We start from the raw sequence: 25,315 nt of genomic DNA on the forward strand, positions 1-25,315 counted from the left end.
GGGCAGATGCTAGATTATTTATTGTCCATTGCTCATTTTGAATATCTTGAGTGCCGCAGCTGAGTGCTTCTGGAATCCTAGATCGTAAATGGTTGGGTCCCAGAAATGTTTCTGTAGGGCACTAATCCATTTTGGGATTCAACTGGGCGTCTCTGGACCAGGGCCGTTGGTGAGCTAAGATGGCACCCAGAGGCACATTGCGGTTCTGACATCTAGGCTGATGAGTGGGCGGGGAGCCAGGGAGGGACAGCCTGGCACCTCTGCCACCATGCCGCATGCAGATTTAGTCCTGGAACCCACATACCTGGGCCTTGCTTGTGGAAACTGTTGGTCGCCAGAATTCCATCTGGAGTAGGAGTGTATGAGTTTTACAATCCGTTTGTCATTTTCTGTTCCTGAAATTAGGGAGAACTGACATTTAACATCTTGAGTACACTGGTATTTGAATACAGTTTTGTCTCTACCATTTGTCTTTTTTTGCATGTTATTTGTTAATCCTAATTTTAAACTTTCTGATAACATGATGAAATTAAAAAAAATTCAACTTCTGATTATTCTTTGAGCAAGTCTGTAAAAACAGTTAAATTTTGAGTATTGATTTTAAATCTTGCAGTCTTGCTAAATTTATTACTTCTTCAGCTTTTTTCCCTAAATTTCATTCTCAGATCAGTTATAATGTCCAAGTTCATTATCAGTTTAGACTTAAAGATGACATGTAAGCTTGCCGAACTTTGCATGGAATGATATCTGCCCCCCCATATATTTTAGAGAATCAGCTGCCTGAGTAATGATTTGGGGAGGATGAGAATGAGAGAGTATATGTGGTAAGGAATTTGAGGTTAGTTTGAAGCTTGAGAATGAACTACATAGGTAACTGCAGTTTATTGAGATGAGGGAGACAGGGGAAACAGTGGATTTGGGATTATTGATTGATTTGGAAGGCCCTCCCGTTGATCATCGATTTGCTCGAGCGGGCCCAGTAATGTCTCCATTGGAGACTTTGTTGTTACTGTGTTTGGCATATCGAATACGTCATGGGGAGCTTGCCGGGCTCTGCCGTGCGGGCGAGATACTCTCGGTAGCTTGCCGGGCTCTCCGAGAGGGGCGGAGGAATCGAACTTGGGTCGATTCCATTGATTTGGAAATGTCAGATTTTTGTCCACTGCTGTTGATAGTATTATGTGCTTTATATGTTTTGATTCTTGTAAGAAGTAAATCTTAGGGAGATTTAAAGCAAGTCTGAGATCACATAGCTTGTCATTTGCAGAATTATAATCCATATCTTAAACCCTCAACCCCAAAGGCAATGTTGTTATCTCCATACTGTATTATACCCTCAGTACAGAAAAATGCTTTGCTTCAACAGTAATAAATGCCCTCTGTGAGCTTTTGTAAAAATATGGCTGAGTTTGAGTTCTGATGCAAACTAAGTCTAGATAGTTAACTGAGATGGGTTATAAAAGAGTGCTGACATCTTTGGACAGATGCAAAACCCATGTCCCATCTAAAGAATTAGCAATTAGCCTCTAATTAGTTCCAACGCATTGTTGCCATGTGGAATGTGGGCCCAGAATTGCCAAATACTTTGATTTTTTTTTTTTTTAAGGAGAGACCAGAAATCTTTTGTTGTGTCTCTGACTTAGAAATACAGGCAGAAATCTAATATGATGTATAGGTCAGCCCAGTGTGGGTCCACCAGTAGTGTGTCTGGTGTAGTGTGGGTGCTATAATAAATATATGTGATGGGAAAAGGGTGGTAAGTGTAATCATCTTACAACCATTAAAATGTAGGTTGTTTAGTTTGAACATGGTCCTTAGTGAAAATGGTATTTGGTTCAGTTTTCTTAATTACACATGAGGGAAGGGTGAGTTGTTCCATGCAGCTTTTTGTCTCCTAACTCTATCCTTTCATTTGCAGATTCAGAGACAGTTGGGAGTGTGTATTTTTGTGTGAAACCGTGAACCCAAATGAAAAGAGACCTTCAGGGAACAACTTCTACTGACAGTGAGTCTGTAGTCATCTGTGTGCTTACTGTGGAATGTTCTCAGCCCAGAGGTAGCTGAATGGGTGCTGTTGACAAGGAGTGGTGAGTCTAATTATCCTCGATGATGATGTACCTAAACTGTCTTAGCATTTACTGCCCTGATTAGTTAAGTTCATTTTTGTATTTAGAATGACAACAGAGATTGAAGAGAATCTTTTATGTCTAACAGTATTTAATGTATGATTGCAATTTGACTTCCTCCTTCCATTCTTTTGTGTGTGTCTACTCCACATTTATTTCTTCCCCAGTATGAATCATTTCATCCTCCAGGATCTGCCTTCATTAAGATATTCATTCAATACTAGAGAGTGATGGTTATGATAGTGACCAGAATCCATTCTAATGTTGATGATGGTCATTATCATTTCCTTGATTCCTTTTGGAAGTGATTGTTTTAGGAACTCTCATGAGATCCAGTTTGGGCTACTGATAAGTAAAAGGAAAGTCAGTGGGAAAGGCATCCTTATTTTTTAGGAAGAAGAAAAGGTTTAGGCTGGGGATGTGATTCAGAGATACCAGCAGTTGCCTTACGTTTAGGAGGCCCTGGGTTTGATTTCTCCCAAAACCCAGGACCTTTTACACGGTAGACATGTGCCCTCTCATTTGAACCATGTCTTCTACCCTATTTCCAGGTATTTAAATTTTTCTGCTTTTATTTTCTTGTTGACCCATTTCCTGTGAAACTTGTTCTCCACATTTTGGCTTTTTTAAATTTTCTTTTTATGGTTCATTTCTAGTTATATAGCATTTTGTTCATTGGGTGCCAGGAATTGAACTTGGATTTAGGCACTGGTCCTTAATAATCTATTCTTGCTATGTAGTACTGTAGCACTGTCCTCCCGTTGTTCATCGATTTGCTCGACTGGGCACCAGTAACATCTCATAACAAATTGTGAGACTTGTTGTTACTGTGTTTGGCATATCGAATATGTCACAGGTAGCTTGCCAGGCTTTGCTGTGGGGGCGAGGTACTCTCAGTAGCTTTTGTACTAGTACACTTTTGTAATAGTACACTGGTACTCTCAGTAGTAGTACTCTCACTCCAAGAGGGGTGGAGGACTCGACTCGGGTCGGCCACATGCAAGGCAAACGCCTTACCCGATGTGCTCATATCAATTTTAGATACAAAAAAATTCAGGGAAAATATATTTGGTATAAACAAGTGTAATTTCCTGATTTTGTGGTCATGTTGATATTTCTTTTGTGGGGGAGAGTTGTACCCAGCGGTGAGCAGGGGTTACTCCTGGCTCTGCACAGGAATTATTCCTGGAGGTGCTTGGGGAACCTTATGGCATGCTGGGGATCAAATCCAGCTTGGACTCAAGCAAGGCAAGCCCCTTACCTGTACTATCCCTCCAGCCTCCTCATGTTGGTATTTCTGATCCTACCATTTTCCCACTTGGACTTGAACTTTGCTATTGGTACCAATCTAGAATATACTCTGGATGGAATCCCGCCCTTGAGCGGATCTCGTAGTAATTTGGAGTAATCTCCGTAGATGAGATTTTGTCTTCGAGTTAATCTCCTAGAGGAGTGTCCTTACCTCTCTGTTGATTTGTTAATGTTCAACCCCACTTTTCTATCACCACCTACGTGATTGCTATATAAACTAAGACTGTAAGATCGGAGGGGAATCCGGATCCAGTTAGGGGAAGTGGAGAAGGAGTCAGGGAGTCATTGAAGCCAGAAGCAAGGAATCAAGAGTGAGAAGCAGAAGGGGATCCAGGAAAGTGAGAATCCAGAGAGACAGAGTCAGAGGGGATCCAGAGAGTGAGAAGCAGAGGCAAGTCAGTCGGAAGGAGAGACAGTTACAGAGAAAGGAGAGATGGTTACAGAGACAGCAGAGAGAGAGAGAGAGAGGAGATGGATACAGCAGGAAGAAAGAATTGCACGGTTAGACAGAAACACACAGAGAGAGGGGTTAGAGAGAGCTGGGAGAGACGAGAGATTGAATAAACAGCATCTAGTCAGCAACCAGCTTGGTCCTCATTCATTCTTCACCTGCCCATGGCCAACAGCCTCCCCAACTGGTGCCAGCCCGACACAGTGACTCGAGAGCACCAAATGCAGGTGGTGAGAGAGAGCTGCTCGGAGAGTCTGTGAACATCCTTTCATGTGTAATCCCTGCCTGTGTGGGGATTTTCACAGCCCTGTGCAGCTAGGTTCGGGCATATACACAGAACCCAGGTAGGCTGTGCAAAAGGCAAGTGCCCTACCCACTGCACTATCACTCTAGCCCCTGTACCATAGTTTCTTTATCCAGTCATCTGTTTGTGGATCCTTGAGTTGTTTCCAGATTTTTAGCTACTGTGAATAGTGCTTTGATGAACATAGGAGTGCAAATGTTTTTTTCTGAAGAGAGTCTTTTCGCCATTGGGGTAAATGCCAAGAAGTGAAATTGCTCGATCACAGGGAAGGTCGGGCTGGAGCAATAGCACAGCGGGAAGGGCGTTTGCCTTGCATGCAGCAGACTCGGGTTCGAAGCTTCTGCCCCTCTATGAGAGCCCCGCAAGCTACTGAGAGTATCTTGCCCACACAGCAGAGCCTGGCAAGCTCCCCATGGCGTATTTGATATGCCAAAAACAGTAACAACAAGTCTCACAGTGGAGATGTTACTGGTGCCCGCTCCAGCGAATCGATGAACAACCCAGTGAACAACGGGAGGACAGTGCTACAGTGCTAGAGGGAAGGTCAATTACTAGGTTTTTTTTTTGTTCCTTTTTTTTTTTTAACTAGTTTTATTTGATGTCATCCTTGCGCAGGGGCCATGCTAATCTTCTCTGTATTGTTCCAATTTTAGTATATGTGCTGCCGAAGTGAGCACACTTCGGGAGGGCTGGAGCGATAGCACAGTGGTAGGGCGTTTGCCTTGCACGCAGCCAACATGGCTGACCTGAGTTCGATTCTTCCGCCCCTCTCGGAGAGCCCGGCAAGCTACCGAGAGTATCTCGCCCGCACGGCAGAGCCTGGCAAGCTCCCCGTGACGTATTCGATATGCCAGATACAGTAACAACAAAGTCTCCAATGGAGACGTTACTGGGCCCGCTCGAGCAAATCGACGAACAACGGGAGGGCCTTTACCTTTACCTTTACCTTTATTTGATGTGTGTCCATACTTTTTTCCAAAAGTCCAGGACCAGTTGCCATGGGGAATATGGTCCAGTAGTGAATGAGGGTTCCTTTTTCCCAACATTCATACTAATACAGGTTTTGTTCTTTGTAATGTATACCAGTGTCACTGGTGGGAGATGATATCTCCTTATTTTGATTTGCATTTCCTTGATAAGTGATGCAGAGCATTTATTCATATGCTTTTTGGCCATCTGTATATTTTCTTTGAGAACATTCCTGTACATCTCTTCTCTCCATTTTGTGATGGTTTGTTTGTTTTTTGTAAAATTCTATTAGTGCTTTCTATATCTTTGACATTAACCCTTTGTCAGATGAGTAGTGGGAAAATATGTTCTCCCAGTCTGTGGGTGTCTTTTTATTGTGGTCATCATTTCTTTTGCAGTGCAGAAACTTATTAATTTGCTGTAGTCCTATTCATTTTCAATTTTGCTTTCATTTTCATTTCTTGGCCAGTGTTACTGAGTCTTTAAAGGTGCCTCTAGCACATGAAGAACACTTCAGATATGAATGAGAGGATGTTCACATTAAAGGGAGAGTAATTTAAATTGGAGCATCATCCCTGAATGGTTCTGGGTTTCTCTAATTATGTTTTCTACATTTCTTTAATGAAGGATCTTGGGAGATTTTCAGGAAATGGCATAATTGGCATTAATTCTTAAGATTGGGTGCTAGGGATTAACTTGAGGTTCGCCAAAATGCCAGGCAAGTACTGGACCCTCTGTACTCTCTATGGCCCTAGCTAAAGGTATTTTTTGAAAGTCCAATAATTTTATAGTTTAAAGGGATAAAAAATGGATATTAAATATCTAGTTGTTTGGTTAATGATAGAGTAGAAGTATCTGGAAATAATTGCCTTTGGAGGGGCAGTCCTGTGCTTATGTAAATAGAATTGGTGGCCTTAATATCAGGCCCACTCAACAGCTAACTATAGTATAATAATCGTTACCACAGCAGCTGGGGTTTATTGTAGCTGTTGATGTATGTCATCACAGTAAAGGCCATGATTTCCATGAAGTAATCATGTAAGCAGCCCTTTGTGGTTTTGATTAAACAGTGTTTTCTGGGCATCTTGAGAAAATGGCGCAGCTTGTTTTGTGCTATATAGACAGAAATGACATTTTATAAAAGAAGAGTCTTTTAAAATAGATTTCTGCTTTGATGGGCTTGGGAGATGACTCAAAGGACTGAGTGCTTGCTTTGCTTGTGAGAGGCCCTGGTTCAGTCCCCTGGGGTGTTTACAGAGCCAGGAGTTGCCTCTGATACTGCCCAGTGTGACCCTACAGCCACTCTTAGTTCCCCCTCTCACCATTCCACCCCCCAAATTAAGATTTCCTTTGAAATTCTTGAAATCACATGGAAGGTACTTATTTTTGTTCATTACTGCCATTAAATAATTGTGAGTGTTTTTGATACACTGAAAGGTGCTTATGGGGGAGGTAGTGCTGAGTTGAAGATAAGTGGTAGAGTGATGCTTCTAGTAGGAGTCTGAGCTCAGCCTTTTGCATCCCCAAAAGAAAACACTTTAAAAAAGATTAAAAAAAAATTTTATTATAGGAAATGTTACAACTGAAAGTATGTTCACCTTCGGGTAGGTAATAGAAAATTTCACCCAAGATCATATACCTATGTTGCTACTATATTTCTGTAATTCTAATTGATCCATAAAACTATAAAAGTTCAGTGTTATCTTTACTCTCATTGGATTTAAATGCCAGATAAGGAACCGTGAATAAATATTACTCCTTATATATGGACCAATTCTTTCTTGCCTAGTAACTTACATTCTTAGACTTGCAATTTATATACCTCTTGACTTTCGCAGATATTTCAGCTGTCTTTCAACTACAAGGTAGATTTTTCAGTAAAATAAAGAAGCCTTCCTAGAACTTAAATAATTTTAGAAGTTTAATAAACTTAGAGTACCTGAAATTTCTTATTTTTAAATAAATAATAATAGACCCCCTCACAATAAATAATTGCTGTTATATTTAATGAAATGTTTTGTGACTGTTAGCTTTAGGTTCACTTTACAGTTTTGGGGGTGGGGGAGTGTACCTGGTGATGCTTGGAAATTACTGTCAGCTGAGTGCTCGGGGGATCATGAAGTGTAGGGAATTAAACGTGGGCCTCCCAGGTGCTTAACCCTTTGAGCTATCTCCTCAGCCCCTTTTCTCCTATTTCTGTACTTTTCATACTTAAAGATTAATTCATCCCAAAGGGAACAATTACTGTTTTATGCCAGCAGAGGTACAAACCACGATATGAATACAGCTATTTGGGTCAAAAACTATAGAGGTGCTAGAGAGATCATACAGGTTTAAGGTGCTGCATGCATAACTTCCGTTTGATCCTTGGCACCCCATCTGGTTCCCTGAACCCCACCAGGTTTGATCTGAGTGAAGAGCCAGGAATAAGCCCTGAGCACTGTCACATGTGGAAGAACAGTGGATTCCACTGTTCTTCCTGCATTAACATATGCCTCAGAGACCTGGGCCCTACGCAAACAAGATGAGAACGCCATTCAGGTCTCCCAAAGAAGAATAGAAAGAGCTATGCTTGGAATATCACGTTTCACTCAAATGAGAGAACGAATCCGGAGTTCTGACATCCGTCGACGATCAAGGATCAGGGACGCTGTCTCATTTGCCAAGGTGTCGAAAATCAGATGGGCTGGTCACGTAATGAGATTTAAAGACGACCGTTGGACTAGAGCTGTTACTGATTGGATTCCATGGGATGTCAAGAGACCGCGTGGCCGCCCACCTACCAGATGGTCAGACTTCTTTGTCAAGATCATGAACGATCGGTTTGAGGCCCTCCATGTTCCCGGAGCGAAGAGATGCCATTGGGCTACACTAGCACGCGACAGGGACAAATGGAGACGTTACTGGCGCCCGCTCGAGCAAATCGACGACTAACGGGAAGTTAAGTGATTAAGTGACTGTCACATGTGGCCCCAAAATGAACCCCAAAAAAACCAAAACAATTACAGAATAAGGATGAATTTCTGAGCAAAACTAAAAAAAAAAGAGAGAGCGAGAAACTGAGGCACTTTTGACCTACGGTGCCTGTAGGACTAAGTGAGCCCCTGTCATGATGAGAAATTTCTTGCATGAAGTCTGACCCCCACTTGCCAGGACTTTGCAGCTCATTCCTTTCTGGTTTTGATTTTTTTTGTTTTTTTTTTGCAGTACTTATATTTTTCTGAACTGAAGTTATTTAAAAATGACCTGGGGTGGATGGTTAAAAATCTTTCCAGGTCTTACCTAATTTTTCCTTCCTGGTTCAAGTTTTTACTTCATCCTGGTTCCCTCACCCTGAAGTACACTACTCATTTTAGGTTCTGCTGAGTCACTTAATTTAGCCATAATAATTCTTTGGGTTGGGGTGGGGTGGAGGGACTGCTCCTAAAACAGTGCTCCGGAGGTGTGCATGTTGTGGGTGTGGTTCCAGTGATTCTCTACCAATTGGTTTATTGGTTTTGTGTGTGGGCCCAAGGATGCTTTACTGCTCAGGCCCTCCAGTGTTTGGGATACCTGGGCCGCTCAGGTGGTGCTGGGGTCTTCCATTGTCATATCTTGTGGTACTTGGGGACCTCCAGGGATACACCTCATGATACTTAGGGGGAACTGTGTGGTTCTGGGGATCGAACCTAGGTTGGACACATGCTAGCATGTACCATACCTGCTGTGCTATTTCCTCACTTTATCAGCTATAGTTCTTACATAGAAAGTGGTTTGAGATTAATTTTTGTCTTTGAGAATAATGTATTGTCTCTAAGGACAAATATGCCTGCTTTCTAGATTCAGTAATCTGTGTAATGGCCATACTTTCCTCTATCCAATGATATTCCTAATTGAACCACATTGCTGGTTCTCAAAAAAGGTCACTAACCCCACTAAAGGGGGTGACAATATAGTGGGTAGGACGTTTGCCTTTCACACGGCCGACCAGGTTTGATCTCCTGCATCCCATAAGATCCCCTGAGCACTGCCAGGAGTAATTCCTGAGTGCAGAACCAGAATTACCCAAGACTTCAAAGAAAATTTTTTGTTCGTTGGTTTTTGGACCACACCCACAGTTCCCAGGGGTTACTCCAGGCTTTGCATACAGGAATTACTCCTGGAGGTGCGAGAAGGACTACATGAGATGCCAGGGATTGAACCTAGGTTGACCTTTTGCAAGGCAAGTGCCTTACCCTCCTGTACTATCTCTCCAGCTCTACCTCAGAGAAGATTTAGTTAGGGACTCAACATTATGATTCAGTCACTGTCACTGTCCTCCCGTTGTTCATCGATTTTCTCAAGCGGGCCCAGTAACGTCTCCATTGTGACACTTGTCGTTACTGTGTTTGGCATATCAAATACGTCACGGGGTAGCTTGCCAGGCTTTGCCGTGCCGGCAAGATACTCTCAGTAGCTTGCCGGGCTCTCCAAGAGGGGTGGAGGAATTGAACTTGGGTTGGCCATTTTGGCCGCTTGCAAGGCAAACGCCCTACCCACTGTGCTATCACTCCAGCCGTATGATTCAGTATCTGAAAAATATGATTTTCCTTCAGTGTATAGTAAAACCTGATACCAATAAAAATACCAGTAAGACTTAAAAATTTTAGACTAGGCAGGAGTGATAATACAGAAGGTAGGGCTTTTTCCTTGAACATGGTCGATTCCGATTTGCTCTCATACACAATACAAAATTTTCTAGTTGGTACTTATTTAAAATGTTTGTTGTAGGACCCAAGATATGATTCAAGTTGTAGACATGTGCCCAGCATGTGTGTGTGAAGCCTTGAGTCGTATCCTTGTCACTGCTTGGCCCCCTCCTCCAGCACCACTGAAAGTACCCTTGTCCCCTACCCCCAACTGACACACTCCTGGGTATGGCCCCTACTAAAGAAAAATTGTTTATCTGTTAGTTCTATCTGTTAGTTTTACCAGAAGAATGAGACTCACCTTCAATTACATTAAAGATTTTGGGGTGAGGAATCTGGAGAGGTGGATTAGGAGTTAAGGTGCTTGCCTTGCATGTGACCAACTCTAGTTCAATTTACAGTACTGCATATGATACCCCAGTCATTGGCAGGAGTCACCCCTGAGCACAGAGCCAGGAGTGTATCATGAGATGTGGCCCTGAAACCAGGAAAATCCATCATTGTTATTTTAGTTAGATCACGTAACATGCAAGGTTTCTTTGAAAAATTGTTTCTTAAAATATTTTATTACTGTGACTTGACGGGTATTTGTATAATCAAATCATTGGGGGAAGTGCCCTTCACCACCTCTCTCATATTCGTTTCTGTGTAGCTTGAATAATTGTCCCAGGGAACAGACGAAATTGTACATAGCCCTGATGAATTTTGTTGCTAGCTTTCACTTTTTTTCTATTAAAATGCTAAGGTTCTGCATCTTATAAGAAATTTAACAGCGTACAGCATCTAAAATATTACATTTCAATGGAAACCTCATTTTTACTTCGTAACACAGCATTTGACTGCAATTTACTTATAGTTGAAATTGAAATGAGTTATACCTTCATAGTACTGTTATTTTTGTATTAACTTTTCTCATAAGACAAATTGAACCATAAATTACCTTTCAAGAACAAAGTTAAATGATGATTAAGGATTTTACTCAGAACAAAAGAGCATGAGATCCTCTAGAATATGAAGAAGAGTATATGTTATTCTCCAATTTTTCTGGCCTTTTCCAAGAAAATTTTGGAATGAGTATTCTACAGCAAAAGTAAATGTACTTTATAGTTTTAATTACTTGCAAATTATTATGCATATGCCTATTCTTACAATTGTTTATTCTTCAGAAATATTACTTTAAAGTATTGGTATCTCACTTTCAGTATCCAGCTATAACCTATAACTTTGTAATAACTACCTAAGTTTAAGATTCATAACTCCTTTATCGCTTTTTATTTGGATATATATTTAAGGCTGAATTGCTATATTACTGTGTATGTGAGTGATGGTAAAGAAAGCGCAAGAGGCGGGAAGGACTGGAAAGGGTGGGGGCTTAATCCTCACTGTTGGGTTGTGAGAAGATAATGAAATCCTTTATATCCTTTTCCATAAACCTGCATTTCAAAGACTTAACATTTTAATAAGAATTGGTTGTGCAGCTGCAACCCTGGCAACAAGGCCTAGGAGAAAAGAATTGCAGCAGCATTCCAGAGATCGAGACAGGCAATGTCTCATGTGCAGCTGAGCTAATGAAATTGATAAAAATATAAAATATGCAGTAGAAATAAGGCCATTACTTTCTTTGGCATAGTAGATGAAGAAATTTTTCACATTTTATTATTTAGAAGGTTCAAAAGTTGTTAACGAAATGCTCACTCTGGTAAGAATAGCTACATTATATTCCCCTTTAGTATAAAAGTACCCTAACAAGTATTGGAAGGTAATATTTGTATGAATTACATCATTACATTTAAAGCATAATTATTGTTGGCTTGTTCTTGGTGAAGTCTAGACATTTTAAAAAAAACATAAGTTTACCAAGTTTGTCATATTTTAAAATATAATTAAAAACATTTTAAGTGTTCTAAGTAGCTTAATGTAAATTTCTCATGGCTGTTGAGCCCTTTAAATGCTTCCAGTAACTGATGCAGAAGGTCTGTGGTTGATATCCTTGTCCCTAGCATCATCGAAAGCAAACTCCACTCCTTCCTACCGAAAGAACAACCATTTTGAGGTGCTCCCCTCCCCTCAAAAAAAAAAAAAACCCACACCGAAAAACCACCAAACAACCTTGAAAGGAAAAAAAAAAGGCTAGACAGAAGCAGAGTACACAGGCCTTGCACACAGCTCAGATTCCCTACCCTGCATCTGGTCTCCTAAGCACAGAGGAAGGAGTGATCCCTGGAGCCAGGGGTAAGCTCTGAGCTTACTCAGTCCAATCCCCCTTTTCCAAAATCCATTAAAAATATCTAATAATAATAAAAGTTGTTAAACATACTCTCCCTCAACACTTTAAAAATATTTTTCTCTTTAAATCATCAATCCCCGGGACTGGAGTGATAGCACAGCGGGTAGGGTGTTTGCCTTGCACGCGGCCCGACCCTGGTTTGATCCCCAGCATCCCATATGGTCCCCTGAGCACCGCCAGGTGTAGTTCCTGAGTGCACGAACCAGGAGTAACCCCTGAGCATCGCCAGGTATGACACAAAAAGCAAAAAAAAAAAAAAAAAAAAATCATTAGTCCTGCCAACATTTTATGTATTTAGATATTTGCTTTCTTTTGAATCAGTTGGAATTACTTTGGATTTCCAGAATTGGTACTATAAATGTAGAGTAAGTAAAACAACTGTTTGAAAGTGCTGTCAGTCACTGTCACTCTCTTCCCGTTGTTCATTGATTTGCTCGAGCAGGCCCAGTAACGTCTCCATTGGAGACTTTGTTGTTACTGTGTTTGGCATATCGAATACATCACAGGTAGCTTGCCAGACTCTGCCGTGCGGGTGAGATACTCTCGGTAGCTTGCCGGGCTCTCCGAGAGGGGTGGAGGAGTCGAACTCGAGTCAGCCATGTTGGCTGCGTGCAAGGCAAACGCCCTACTGCTGTGCTGTCGCTTCAGCCCATGTCAGTTAGTATTGTTACTTTTATGGAAACAAGTCCATTCTGTTGGCCACATCCTTGCCCTGCTTGCCCCCTCTCTTTTACCCCAACAACCTTACTTGGTTATGATAACACATCTTGTCTTCTGAATTTATCTTTAATTCTGGGTAAAGTGAGCTCATTTTGGAAATGTTCTTTTTGTTTGTTTTTGGGCCCACCCGATGGTGCTCAGAGCTAACTCCTGGTTCTGCACTGAGAGATCACTCCTGGCAGGGTTTGCGGGGGGGGGGGAGCATATAAATTGATCCTGTGCAAGGCGTGTGCTCTACCCGTTGTACTATTATCCAGCCCCCAACAGTTTTCCTCTTGAAAAAAAATATTTTTTTTTCCTGGAGCTCCCATTAATCTGGATTTCTACTTTTCATACTTCTACTTAACTCACTTCATAGTTTCTTGATGCTTACTCCACTGCGCAGACTTGAATCCTTTCATCCAGTCATTCTTTGTCAGTGCAACTTGTTTAATGTGTTGTCTCTTTCGCAGTAGATGACTATTTTGGCTTGTAACTTAATGATCCCTTTAGGAGGGTACTTTCCACACTGAGGAGTGGCCAGCAGCCAGGTCTTTGCTTGTCAGTGCAGGTGAGTGTAAGGAGGGGGAGGGAGAGCTTGAGACTCAGGTCACTGTACCCCTGAGTTGCCATTCAATTCTCCTACTGACTTCTGCTGGCTGCATTAAGGCACCTAGGGATCAAGGTATGATAGTTAAACTCTTAGAAACAAGCAGTGCTTACTCAAGGAGGTTGTTGCTCACTTAGATTTTTAATTTACCCCCAACTGCTCTGTAACGGTTTTGTTTGGAGGGTGCTTGGAGGGTGCAGTGGAACTGTGACTACTCCAGAGGAGTTGGGCCTTCTTCTACCGTTCTCATGAGCTTCCTCTCAGGGCTTTGTGCTGCCCTTCTGTCCTGCTGACAGAGACTTCTCTAAACATCACACGTTTCTGTCATCAAAGGGTGTCTAGGGAAAGGCACTGGCAGACTTCTAAAAAGCTTTTAGGTAATTTAACTTTCTTTAACTTCTGCCTGTGCACCCTTTTACTCTTGACTGGGTTGCCAGCTTCCTCTCAAGACAGTATAGCTTTTTAAGAAAATTACCCATCAGCTTTTGTTCCTTTTAGTTAATTCGTACTATTATTGTTTCTCAAATCCAGATATACTCCCCCCCAGCTTAATTTTGAAAGAAGGTTCCCAAAGACTGTAATAGTTATTTTATCACCCTGGTGACCTCATCTGAATGAACATAGTTGATTAAAAAAAGTTTTTATTTATTTATTTTTTGTTTTGGTGTTGCACAGGCTCTACTCATGCCTGGATGATTAGAGGTCACTTCCAGGCCTTGTGTTTGGGGGATCTTGTGATGCCAGGGGTCGAATCTGTTCTGTGTGCCAGCTCACTGAGTTCTCTCTCTGGCCCCAAGGAGTCCTTTCAAATACATGAAAGAGCTGCTGGAGCCATGGTACAGCCGTTTGGGCACTTGATTCGCACATGGTAAGCTCAGTTTTGATCCTGGACATCCTGAATGATCCTCCAAGCCCTACCAGGAATGATCCCTGAGAGCAGAACCTGGAGTAAGCCCTGAACACCTCTGGGTTTGGACCCAACCGTGCCACTTCACCCCTGAAAACAAACAGGAAAATCATGAGTTGAAAGCATATGCATACAAAAATATTTATGAACTCTTAAAATAATCATGTATGGGTTCTAGTTGTCTTTTGCTATTTAGCAAACCACCTAAAACCTTAGTGGCTTAAAGAAGCATTCAATATTAATTTTGAAGGCCAGTAATTTGAGCAGGCAATTTTTCTCTTACATGTGGCGTTAGCTGAGGTCATTCAGTGATGTCCTTGTTCAGTGAGTCTTGGCTGGACTAGGCTATTCTTTACCTTCCTGGTGTGCAGACTGGGAGACTGGCTCAGCTGGGTCTGCTAATCCTGTGTCTGGAGTCTTTCCAGCCATGGGAATCTCAACAATAGTTTGACTTCTAAACAGAAGGCAAAAGACATTTTATAACCTCATCTCACCTTTGACACATGGCTTGAGCTTTATTCTTTTGGTCAAAGAAGTCAGCTAAGGTTGCTGAAATGAGTGTGGAAATTTTTTCTCTCTGATTTGGAGAATAACCAAGAATTTATAGCCATCTTTTAGCATATAAGGTTATTAGAATTTTGTATTCTTGATTGTTGATTTTAGGAGAAAGTCATTAGAAGCTTGTCAGTATTTTTTCTTTGCATCTGAAGGGAGTTCTCTTGGGGTAGAGGGAGGTCGTTTTGCAAAAATGTTCTTTCCTACTGAACTGGTTCTCAGCCAGGGAGAGCCCTCTCCCAGGGACAATTAACAAGTGACTAGAGATGAGGAGTGGGGAGTGTTGTATCTGCTGGGTAGAAGCCAGGAGGACACTAAACAGCCAGCAATTCACAGAGCATGCCCACTACCCACCCTATCCCCAGTTAGCCCTCTATTTCAAAGTATCTGTGGTAGAGAATCCTGGTCTTACAGTAATCCAGCAGAATTGATATCTTTTATTTTTTTTTTTTTGTAAGAGAAAATTGGTTTAGAGAGGCGACTGATGCCACTTAGCTAATAAGTGGTAGAATCCGGTTTGTTAGATTTTCTTTTAGTTGCATTCATTAACAACGTAATGTAAATTGTAGGCATACCAACATGGTAATCACATATCTTTGCACTACCTCCTGGTCATCAAACTCTCAATCATTACCTAAGAATTGACTACTTTCACCCTCAACCTCTTACCCCTTGTATAATCACCAGTCTTGTCTCTATCTGAATTAGTTTTTGTTATTTGCCCAGTTTATATTTCACATATGAGTAAATTTGTATCATTTGCCTGTATTTGACAGTTTACTTAGCACATAGATAATTCCTTAAAGGGGTTTTAGGTACATATATTTATACCATTTTAAAGAAAAATCCATTCTCATTTATGAACCCCTTGGAAATAGGTTAATTTCATCTCTTGGTTATTGTACTATATCTTCAAGGGGATATCTTCAAAGATACATTGAATATATCATCAAACTTGTGTTTTTATATTCTTAGAATAGATGAATCATTAGGACTAGGTGAATATTGCATCTAGCACAGCGGTAGGGCGTTTGCCTTGTACGCAGCCAACATGGCCGACCCGAGTTCGATTCCTCCGCCCCTCTCGGAGAGCCCGGCAAGCTACCGAGAGTATCTCGCCCGCACGGCAGGGCCTGGCAAGCTCCCCGTGACGTATCCGATATGCCAAACACAGTAACAACAAAGTCTCCAATGGAGACGTTACTGGGCCCGCTCGAGCAAATCGATGATCAACGGGAGGGCCTTTACTTTACTCGAGCAGGGCTTTCTCCTGACTCTGTTAGGGATCATACCTGGCGAGACTTGGAGGACCGAGTAGGGTGCCAGGGATTGAACCTGGGTCAGCTGCATGCATGGCAAACACTTTGCCCACTATACTATCTCTCTGCCCATATATTTTTGAACTGGGTTGCTTGTTGTTTTGCTGTTGTTGCTGTTGCAGGAATTCTTTTCATATTTTAGATGTCAGTTTTTCTTGTCAGGTATATGATGTGCAGATAATCTTTTCCTGATTTGGTGTTTTTTTTTTTTTTTTTTTTTGGTTTTTGCTGTTAACATTTTTTCAGTTTCATGTACTACCTTAGTTTTGCTTTGCTTCTCTTGTCAGTGGAGTCTCAAGTATATCTCTAATGTGGAAATCTGGAGTGTGTTATCTTTGTTATATTTTTTATGAATTTCATTATTTTCAATTTAATACCCTTGTCTTCATTTTGAGTTAATTTTTGTGTGTGATATTACATAGTTACTTAGTTGGGGCAAAAGAGATAGTAGAACAGGTAAGACTTTTTGCCTTGATGCAGCTGACCTAGGTTGATTCCCTAGCACCATATGTGGTCTTCTGAGCCAGAGCCTGGAGTATGTGTTATTTCAGAGACAGTTCTGATTTTTGAGCAGAATACTCGTCTAGCTCCATGATGAATTATAAAGGAACTGATCCTATTGGAAATGAAGTTACAGAGATTTTCTTAGTTAAAAGGCGAAATAATTTATTGTGCATGTCCGTAGAGCAGATTCTTATCATTATTTTTTCTCCTTAAAGAATTGATGAGGGCCTGGGGACATGAGCCAGAGGGCTGGCATGCATGCCATGCATAGAGACCCTGATGTGTGGCATGGAATAGTCCCCTGAGCTCCACTGGGTAGAGTTCTGGAGGCCCACAAGCACTGCTGGAGTGACATTGGTGACCCCTGCATTGCTGGACATGAAGAGTGAACTATCCAACCCGGTTGAGAATGCTGCTTGGGACACCCTCTCATCCAGTACCTCTTCTTCTACAAAAAAGGGGAAAAATTATTGATAATTCACTGTGTGATAGTACATAAATAAAAATAAATTTTTATTTTTGTGAATTCCTTATATGATTATCACAATGTGTTAGTTTTCAGTGACATATATATTCTAGTAATTGACTCATTTTTTTATACTATAATTAAGTTTAACTTACTAGCCTATGAGCAGTTATACATGTTATTTGAAATTTTTGTCCAGTCTTTCCCTTTCAGGCTTGAAATAGAAATTGTAAAGTTTTTTTCTTTAGTAGTTAAATGAATAAGCACCAGTGCACCAGACTGGACTGCTTCGATGCCTAGTTCTGGTTGTTATCCTAGGTTTGATGGAATGGAACACATTATCTGTTTAGCAGACAAATAGAGAGGTAACCTTGCAGTTTATTGCATGGTATATATTTATAATATAGCTAGGAGTCCTTTTTTTTTTAATAGCTTTATTTGAGTCCTTCACTGTTGATTATTTCTTTTGCTTTTTGGGTCACACCCTGTGATGCACAGGGGTTACTCCTGGCTCTGCACTCAGGAATTACTCCTGGTGGTGCTCAGGGGACCATGTGGGATGCTGGGAATCAAACCCAGGTCAGTCGCATGCAAGGCAAACGCCCTACCTGCTGTGCTATCTCTCCAGCCCCCATAGTAATATTCTACATTATTTGTCAGGCACATACTTTTATACACTTATGCACACATATTACATGTCTGATGAAATTCGACATTAAACCTGCATGCTGAAGTTTGTTTCTGTTACAGGTTAAGAGGTTTCTAAGGGCCAGGGAGGTGGCCCAGAGGTCTGGAGCACACACCTTCCTTTTTTTAAAAAAATTTTTAAATTTTTATTAGTGAAACACCATGCGGTACAGTTGTAGACTTACAAATTTTTGTGCTTGGGTTTCAGTTATACAGTGATCGAGTACCCATCCTTCCACCAGTGCCCATTCTCCACCTCCCTTCCCTCCTCCCCCCCTCCATCCCACCCTGCCTCTGTGGCAGGGCATTACGCCTTCCTTCAAGCAGCTTCACTTTCATCTCTGGCACCACACTGCTCCCTGAGCACAGCTGGAACAGTCTACAAAATGACAACAAAAGTTGTGGTCTGAGAAAAATTACTGATTACCTGATTTAATTCAGGATGGTAAATGCAAAGAAAGGAAGCTAAGAATCCCTATACTTTTAATTATCCTCATGGATAGACCACACTTGAGTTTAGTATAGCAATGGAAGACATATTTTAGTTCTAATAATGGTATAGGTATTAAAATTTTTCTTTGTATTGATGTGTTTCTTTGTATTATCTCCAAAATGCTATTTATTGACTGTTACTGAAATTATAATATTGTGAGATAATTTTTAAAAAATACTCATTTGTGATGGCAGTGACAATGATATGGTGATACTCATTTGTAAACTTCCAACACTAATATTTTTATTTAATAGATATACAATATATTATCATTTTTTGTTTTAGTGCCACTGCTGGTGGCGTTCAGGCAACCAATTTGGAGTTGGTAAGGGGTTTATGCATGCAAAGCATGTGCTAGTTCTTAGCCTTTGAGCTATCTCTCAAGTTCTTATTTTGTCATTAAATAATGTACATTTAATTCAGTGACTGCTTCCAAAGCCTTTAAAGTTTCTTTTATTATAGTCTTTGTACTCTGTTGATTATGATACAGGACAGAATTGTATCACTATGAAGTAATACTTATATTACTTTTAAAATACTTTTAAATGAAACATATAAATGATATATAACTATGAAGTGATACTTATATAGTGATATGTATATCAATTTAAATTTCAGCTTGATTTTTTTTATTTTAGTAAGACACTGATAAAATTCATATATGAGCCAATAAGCAAGAAAAGTAGTTTTTGGAGGAAGATACTTTGAAGATTATTAGAAACATGAAAACATCACATTTTAACTTTTGGGAATGTCAGTTTACTATGGATAAATAATAGATGCATTTATGGTGTTGATAAGAAAATTACCTTTTTAAAAGATAACACATTTTCCCTTTTGGAAACTTTAACTTGTATTTAGCATGCAGTGATAATAAATCTTAACAGTCAGTTTAATCTGCATGTAATTTTACTAAGAGTTTAGTGTTTCTTTCAAAAAGAAAACAAGGCATTCTTTTGGCTTCCGAGTGCTCCTGAGACTGATCACAAGTTGTGTTTGTTACATGCCTATTTGCTATTGAGGGCTCAGTTGAATTTTGTTTCTTAAGCATATCTTCTTTACTGTTCCCAAAGGGTTTCAGTAAGGTATTTCTAGAATTCTTTAAACACCTGCTGAACAGTTTTATACATTTAAGGTTAAAAATATTGTTTGAAAGAGTAGTAAAGTTCAACTTTTTTTGTTTAAAGCTAAAAAAGCGAATTTTGTCTTCTTAGTAACAAATAGTCTAATTATATATTATTTACTTGTTTATTTTGGGTTTTGGGCCACATCTTATGGTGCTCAGGGCTTACTCTTTATTTTTTTTTTTTAGTTTTAGTCTTATTGAATCACCATGAGATAATTACAAGCTTTCATGTTTGGGTTATAATCACACAATGATCAAACACCCATACCTCCACCAGTACACATTCCCCACCACCAATATCCCCGTTATACCCCACCTTTCCCACCCTCCCCCTGCCTCCGTGGCAGACAGTATTCCCCATACTCTCCCTCTACTTTGGTGCATTATGGTTTGCAATGCAGATACTAGAGGTTATCATGTTTGGTCCATTATCTACTTTCAGCACACATCTCCCATCCCGATCGGTTCCTCAAGCCATCATTTTCTTAGTGATCCCTTCTCTATTCCAGCTTCCTTCTCCCCTTTGCTCCTGAAGCAGGCTTCAGCTATGGAGCTATCTATCTATCCCATATATCTACTATCCTTAGGTATCAGCCTCATGTTATGTTGTTTTATACTCCACAAATGAGTGCAGTCCTTCTATGTCTGTCCCTCTCTATCTGACTCATTTCCCTGAGCATGATACTCTCCATGTCTATTCATTTATAAGCAAATTTCATGACTTCAACTCTCCTAACAGCTGCATAGTATTACGATGTGTAGATATACCAAAGTTTCTTTAACCAGTCATCTGTTCTAGGGCACTTGGGTTCTTTCCAGATTTTGGCTATTGTGAACAGTGTTGCAGTGAACATATAGGTACAGATGTCATTTCTGCTGTACTTTTTTTTTGGGCTATATTCCCAGAAGTGGTATTGCGGGGTCATATGAAAGCTCAATTTCTAGTTTTTGAAGGACTGTTCATATTATTTTCAGAAAGGCTGGACTAGTGGACATTCCCACCAATAGTGAAAGAGTGTCCCTTTTTTTCCCCACATCCATGCCAGCACTGGTTGCTTTTGTTCTTTTCAATGTGTGCCAATCTCTGTGGTGTGAGATTATATCTCATTGTTGTTTTGATTTGCATCTCCCTGATGACTAGCAATGTGGAGCATTTTTTCATGTGTCAGGACTTACTCTTGCCGTTGAGGTCAGGGATCATTTCCAACATGTTTGGGGGACCATATTGAGTGCCAAGGATTGAATTTGGGTCAACGTTGTGCAAGGCAAACACCCTACCTAACTATATTATCACTCCAGTTCATGTATTTATTTTGTAAGGGCTCCAGTGGTTTCTGTCATAAATTCTATTTTTATTGTTTTGTTTTTGCAGTAAAACTGATAGTGTCTTTGTTGAAGCCATTCAGAAAGATTTCCTCCATTTTCCACTCCATGCCCATTTATCTTTATTTAGTGTTTTACCATTTTTCTTGGTTTCTTGGTCACATCCAGCCATGCTCAGGGCTTACTCCTAGCATCGCTCAGGGACCATTTGGTGCTGGGAATCAAACCCATATTCGCCATATGCAAGGCAAATGCCCTATGCACTATATTATTGTCCCAGCCGTTTTTTTTTTTAAATATGAGTTTCTATTTTCTTTGCGGTGTCTATCATAAGAATTGGAGCATCTACTTTATCTGTTCTAATGTGTCTTAAGAACAACCATATGTAAGCAACTCTTGAAAAAACATTAGTGTACGATGTGTGGCCTAATGTTCCAAAGGATTTAAGTTACTGTTGTAAATTAGAAAAGTTAATTTTTTAGGAGCCAGACTGATAGTACAGTGAGTAGGGCATTTGCCTTGCATGCGGCCTACCCATGTTCAATCCCTAGCACCCCGTATGGTTCCCTGAGCACTGCCAGGAGTAATTCTTTTGTGCAGAGTCAGGAGTAACCCCTGAACATTGCTACATTGTTGGGTGTGGCCCCCAAATCCCCCCTCCCCCACCAATTTTTTTTAAACACTAATTTACAAAGTTATTCATGATACAGTTGTTTCAGGCATTCAGTGTTCCAACACCAATCCCACCAGTACAATTTTCCCTTCAACAATGTCTCAGTTATTCACTCAACCCCCAAGCATGTCTCCTTAGCATGCACAAATTTACTTTATATTGCTTCTGACAACAAAATAGCAAATGAATGTATCAGAATATAGGTCAGTATAAATCAACTTGTGATAATTGTTATATCTCACAATTATTATTTCAATAAGAAGGTAGGTGTCCCAGACCAAGCAGGAAGGGAATGTAAATCTCTGATCTTTATTATCTCTGGGGATGAATCTGAAACTCTCTATCAAAACCTCCACTACACCTTGTTTACTCCCAGATAAATGATTGCAGTTTCTGCTCAGTTGACTTTTGGATCCCTCAGGAATTGCCTAGGATATTCTTTGTCTGATCAGGAACTATGTATTAATTGTCCTCTCATTCTTTAAATTTATTTTAATTCCTGTCATCCCTCCTTTTGCAAAACAGACTTTGAAGGCCTGGTCTGGTGGTAATTAGGTGTGGAACAAATTCTAAAACGTCAGTCTCCTAATTCTTGTCTTCTGAGAAGAGAAGATAATACTAAACAAAATTTACTATATTGAAATATCTTTCTGTAATTAATAACCAGTAGAGAACTAAGAACCATTTGAATAAGTGGTGAAATTTCTTATACCTTTAATTATTGTGTGCCGTAAATTATATGTACATTTAAATCTGAATTTGAGGAAAGTATGTCATTTTAGTCAAAGGAACTCATTTGGCTTAAATAAGTTGTTTATTTTTTTGTACTCTGTTAATACTGATTTTGCTTAATTTCTCTTTTAAAGACAAATGTTAAGAAATAGACTCATTTTTGTAGATTTTCTACGTCATCTAAGAAAGGAAAACTTACTAGAAAAATATTAGTCCTGCCAGGTAAACACTGGAACTTAGGTCTGGTTAGGTTAAGTCTCTACTGAGTGGACGAAAGGAAACCCCAACTACATAGCAATGATAATTGTGGTAACAATAGTATATTTGTTCTTTTATTTTAATTTGCCATAAGCCTGTGTGAATCAAAGCAAATTCTATTTATTTAATCCTCACACAAATATTTAAATAGCTCCCATTTTATATATTGGCAAATGGAGACCTAGAGATTAAGTAATTTGACCAAAATCATAAAAATAATGAGTAAAGGAATTTTTTGGGGGGGAGGGGAGAGGAGTGGGGCCACACCTAGCCGTCATTTGGGCTTATTCCTGGCTCTATCCTCAGGGATCACTCCTGGTAGGTTGGTTGGGATACGAAATGGGCATGCTCTTTAGCCCCTGGAATCTGAGACTTTTTGTTTGCTTTGGTTGTGGGGACTACACCTGATACTATTTAGGGGCTACCTAGGGACACAACTAGTGATGTTGGGATGGCCTTCAGTGCTGGAATTAAACCAGGTGAGCTATGTCCTTTACCACATAACCCACAACCTGCGCTCTTAAATCCAGTCAATATGAATTTAGACTGTCTAAATTTCAGAGTGCTTGGAAATAACCATAGCATATTTCCTTGCAGTTTTGCATCTTCCTACTGATGTGTAACCTGAGTGTCTTTGTAGTTTGAGAATTCCAAGCCAAGAAACGAAATTAAAACTTGCATCCATGATGGTCACCTTGTAAGATATTTACGCAATGACAAATTCAAACTGTTCTTAAAGGATGCTTCCTTAATGGAAAACACTGGACTTGCACAGGAAAAACAGTATCCCAATCAAGATGAATTTGTAAGCAGAAATTTACCAACAAGAAAGTCCAACAACTGAGCAATTTAAGCTTATAAAGTGGAAGCAACTATTAGTATTTTATTAAGGCAGTGTTAAAATTTTATGTGAAGGAGTTTGTACTGTTTGTCATGTTTTAAGATAAATGTTTTGAGAAAAATTCTAAAATGGAAGTTTGTTTAGAAAACCAGAAAGGAACTTATATGTATTGGGATAATGTGGCCTATTTGAAACAGTTTTTGATTTGAACATTTACTTAACAAAATTCAGTGAAGGTGCAGACATCTCTTTATTTGAAAATACTTTTTACTGGGTCACTCATGTAATTGATAATCCTTAAATATTTATATTCTGCTAAAAATAGATGGCATAAATTATTGTACTTTGAATGGTTATTTTTCATCTAAACATTAAGAAAGAGGAAATGTAGTGGACATGAAAATGGGAAGCACATGGCAGTGGAAAAATATGTATTTTATAATGTGTTGTTACATCCGAAACTTAGAAACCAATTTTATTTAAAATTGTTAAGAGCCAGTATTATCTAAAAAATTTGCAAAAGAAGGAATGGTTGTTCTAAATGAGAAGGAAATATGAAATGATGAAAGTCAGTGGTGATAAAAACCACATTGATGCTGATGCTGAAATTTGTGTTAATTAAGCTGCATACAAGTATGAGCCACCAGTGGTATGTGCTGATGTCAGCCTGGTAAACAGAATGTAACTTGAAGAGATGTAGGGGGCCAGGCATGCAAGTGAGTGGTAGAGCACTTATCTTGTTTGTATTTGTAAGAACTAGGTTTGATTCCAGGCACTTAAAAAGAAAAAAAAAAGAGAAAAGAATGAGTATGATTAATTTTGAAGGTGATTTTTGGCAAAAGTAACTTATAAATAAGATTAAAATTTGCTGCCTTTTATATAGATGAGCAATTCATGATGATGGAATAAATTATAATAGTTTTCAATTGGAAATATAGGTCAGTGGTAGAGCATATATGCTGCATGAGTGACTCTCCGAGTTTGACCCCTCACACAAGAAAACTGAAAATAACCAGATTTAAAATACCAGCTTTTTAATTTAGTAGATTTGGAAATACGTGAGTAGCTGTGTATCTGTGTGTGCTGTCACAGTAATAATGAGCATAAAGAATTTTCAGTTTCAAACAGAGGCACGTTTGTTTTCATAAAATTGGCGAAAGAGAGAGATCATTTCAGCAAGGTAGTTAATTCAGAGTCAATTTAAGGTTATTAAATAACACTGAAATAACATTTACAATATTGTGAGTTTAACCTTTTCTGTTGATGTTTTTGCAGAGAAGATTAGAGGAAGTAGTCAACATACGGTTTGAGTATAAGCCTGGACATACTTATTTCTGTGGACAATGCCAATTACAAGACTGTCATGTCTTTATTTTAGAGTTTAGGTGAGAGAGGAATATTTATCCCTGCTCAAAAGCAAGCATTCCAGGTTCTAGATTTTAACTGTGGCAAAAAGTCTTTCTTCTGGTCTTCCTCTGTGAACACTTCTTAAATGTTGAAGTGCATTTTCTTGTAGGCTGTTCGTAACTTGGTCTCTGGTCTCTAGAATTTGGATTCCAAATTCTTTATTACTTACCCACATTGTGTCATTGCCTTTTATATGCAGTTTATCTTTACTGAACATCTTCAGCACAACCTAAAAACAGCTGCCATTCCTGTCTTACCAGGTTTAGAGCCATTGCTTTGGGGGAAGCCAAAGAGAGAGTTTTTATTTTTTATTTCATGTAAAGTTTTGTAAATTTTGTACATTTTAAAACTTTGTAATATAGCTGATGTTGATTTGTATTTGGCATAGATAGTGAACGTATGGCATCTCTTTAAAAAATGCATAAGTAGGGCAAGAATGTGGCTTAGGGGTAGAGCAGCACATTCAGGACATGCAAGGTGTAGGCAAGTTGTATAGTGAACAGCCTGAGCATCACCGGGTGTGGCCCCGGTAACTCTTTCTCTGCAGCCACACATTGCAGGTGTGGCCTCCAGGACAGCAGCAAGGACCAGGGAGCTACA

At 39.7% G+C, this 25,315-nt stretch overlaps 1 protein-coding gene and 1 non-coding gene across 3 annotated transcripts in view; one reads left to right on the plus strand and one right to left on the minus strand.

Annotated features, from left to right (window-relative positions):
• CDC42SE2 (CDC42 small effector 2) overlaps positions 1 to 25,315 on the plus strand; it is a 92,322-nt gene that overhangs the window by 29,504 nt on the left and 37,503 nt on the right. The window contains exon 2 of one of the 2 annotated variants that reach the window (XM_056124244.1): positions 1,919 to 2,087. The gene's annotated coding sequence lies outside the window, so the exon portion shown is untranslated. The remainder of the gene's footprint in view (positions 1 to 1,918; positions 2,088 to 25,315) is intronic. The other variant, XM_056124245.1, reaches the window with a different exon arrangement.
• On the minus strand, positions 4,763 to 4,869 carry LOC130033251 (U6 spliceosomal RNA). Its single transcript, XR_008793952.1, has one exon. It is a non-coding gene; the product is annotated as a U6 spliceosomal RNA (small nuclear RNA).

This window comes from Sorex fumeus, unplaced genomic scaffold (assembly GCF_029834395.1).
Source record: "Sorex fumeus unplaced genomic scaffold, SorFum_2.1 ptg000051l, whole genome shotgun sequence".
NCBI lineage: Eukaryota > Metazoa > Chordata > Mammalia > Eulipotyphla > Soricidae > Sorex > Sorex fumeus.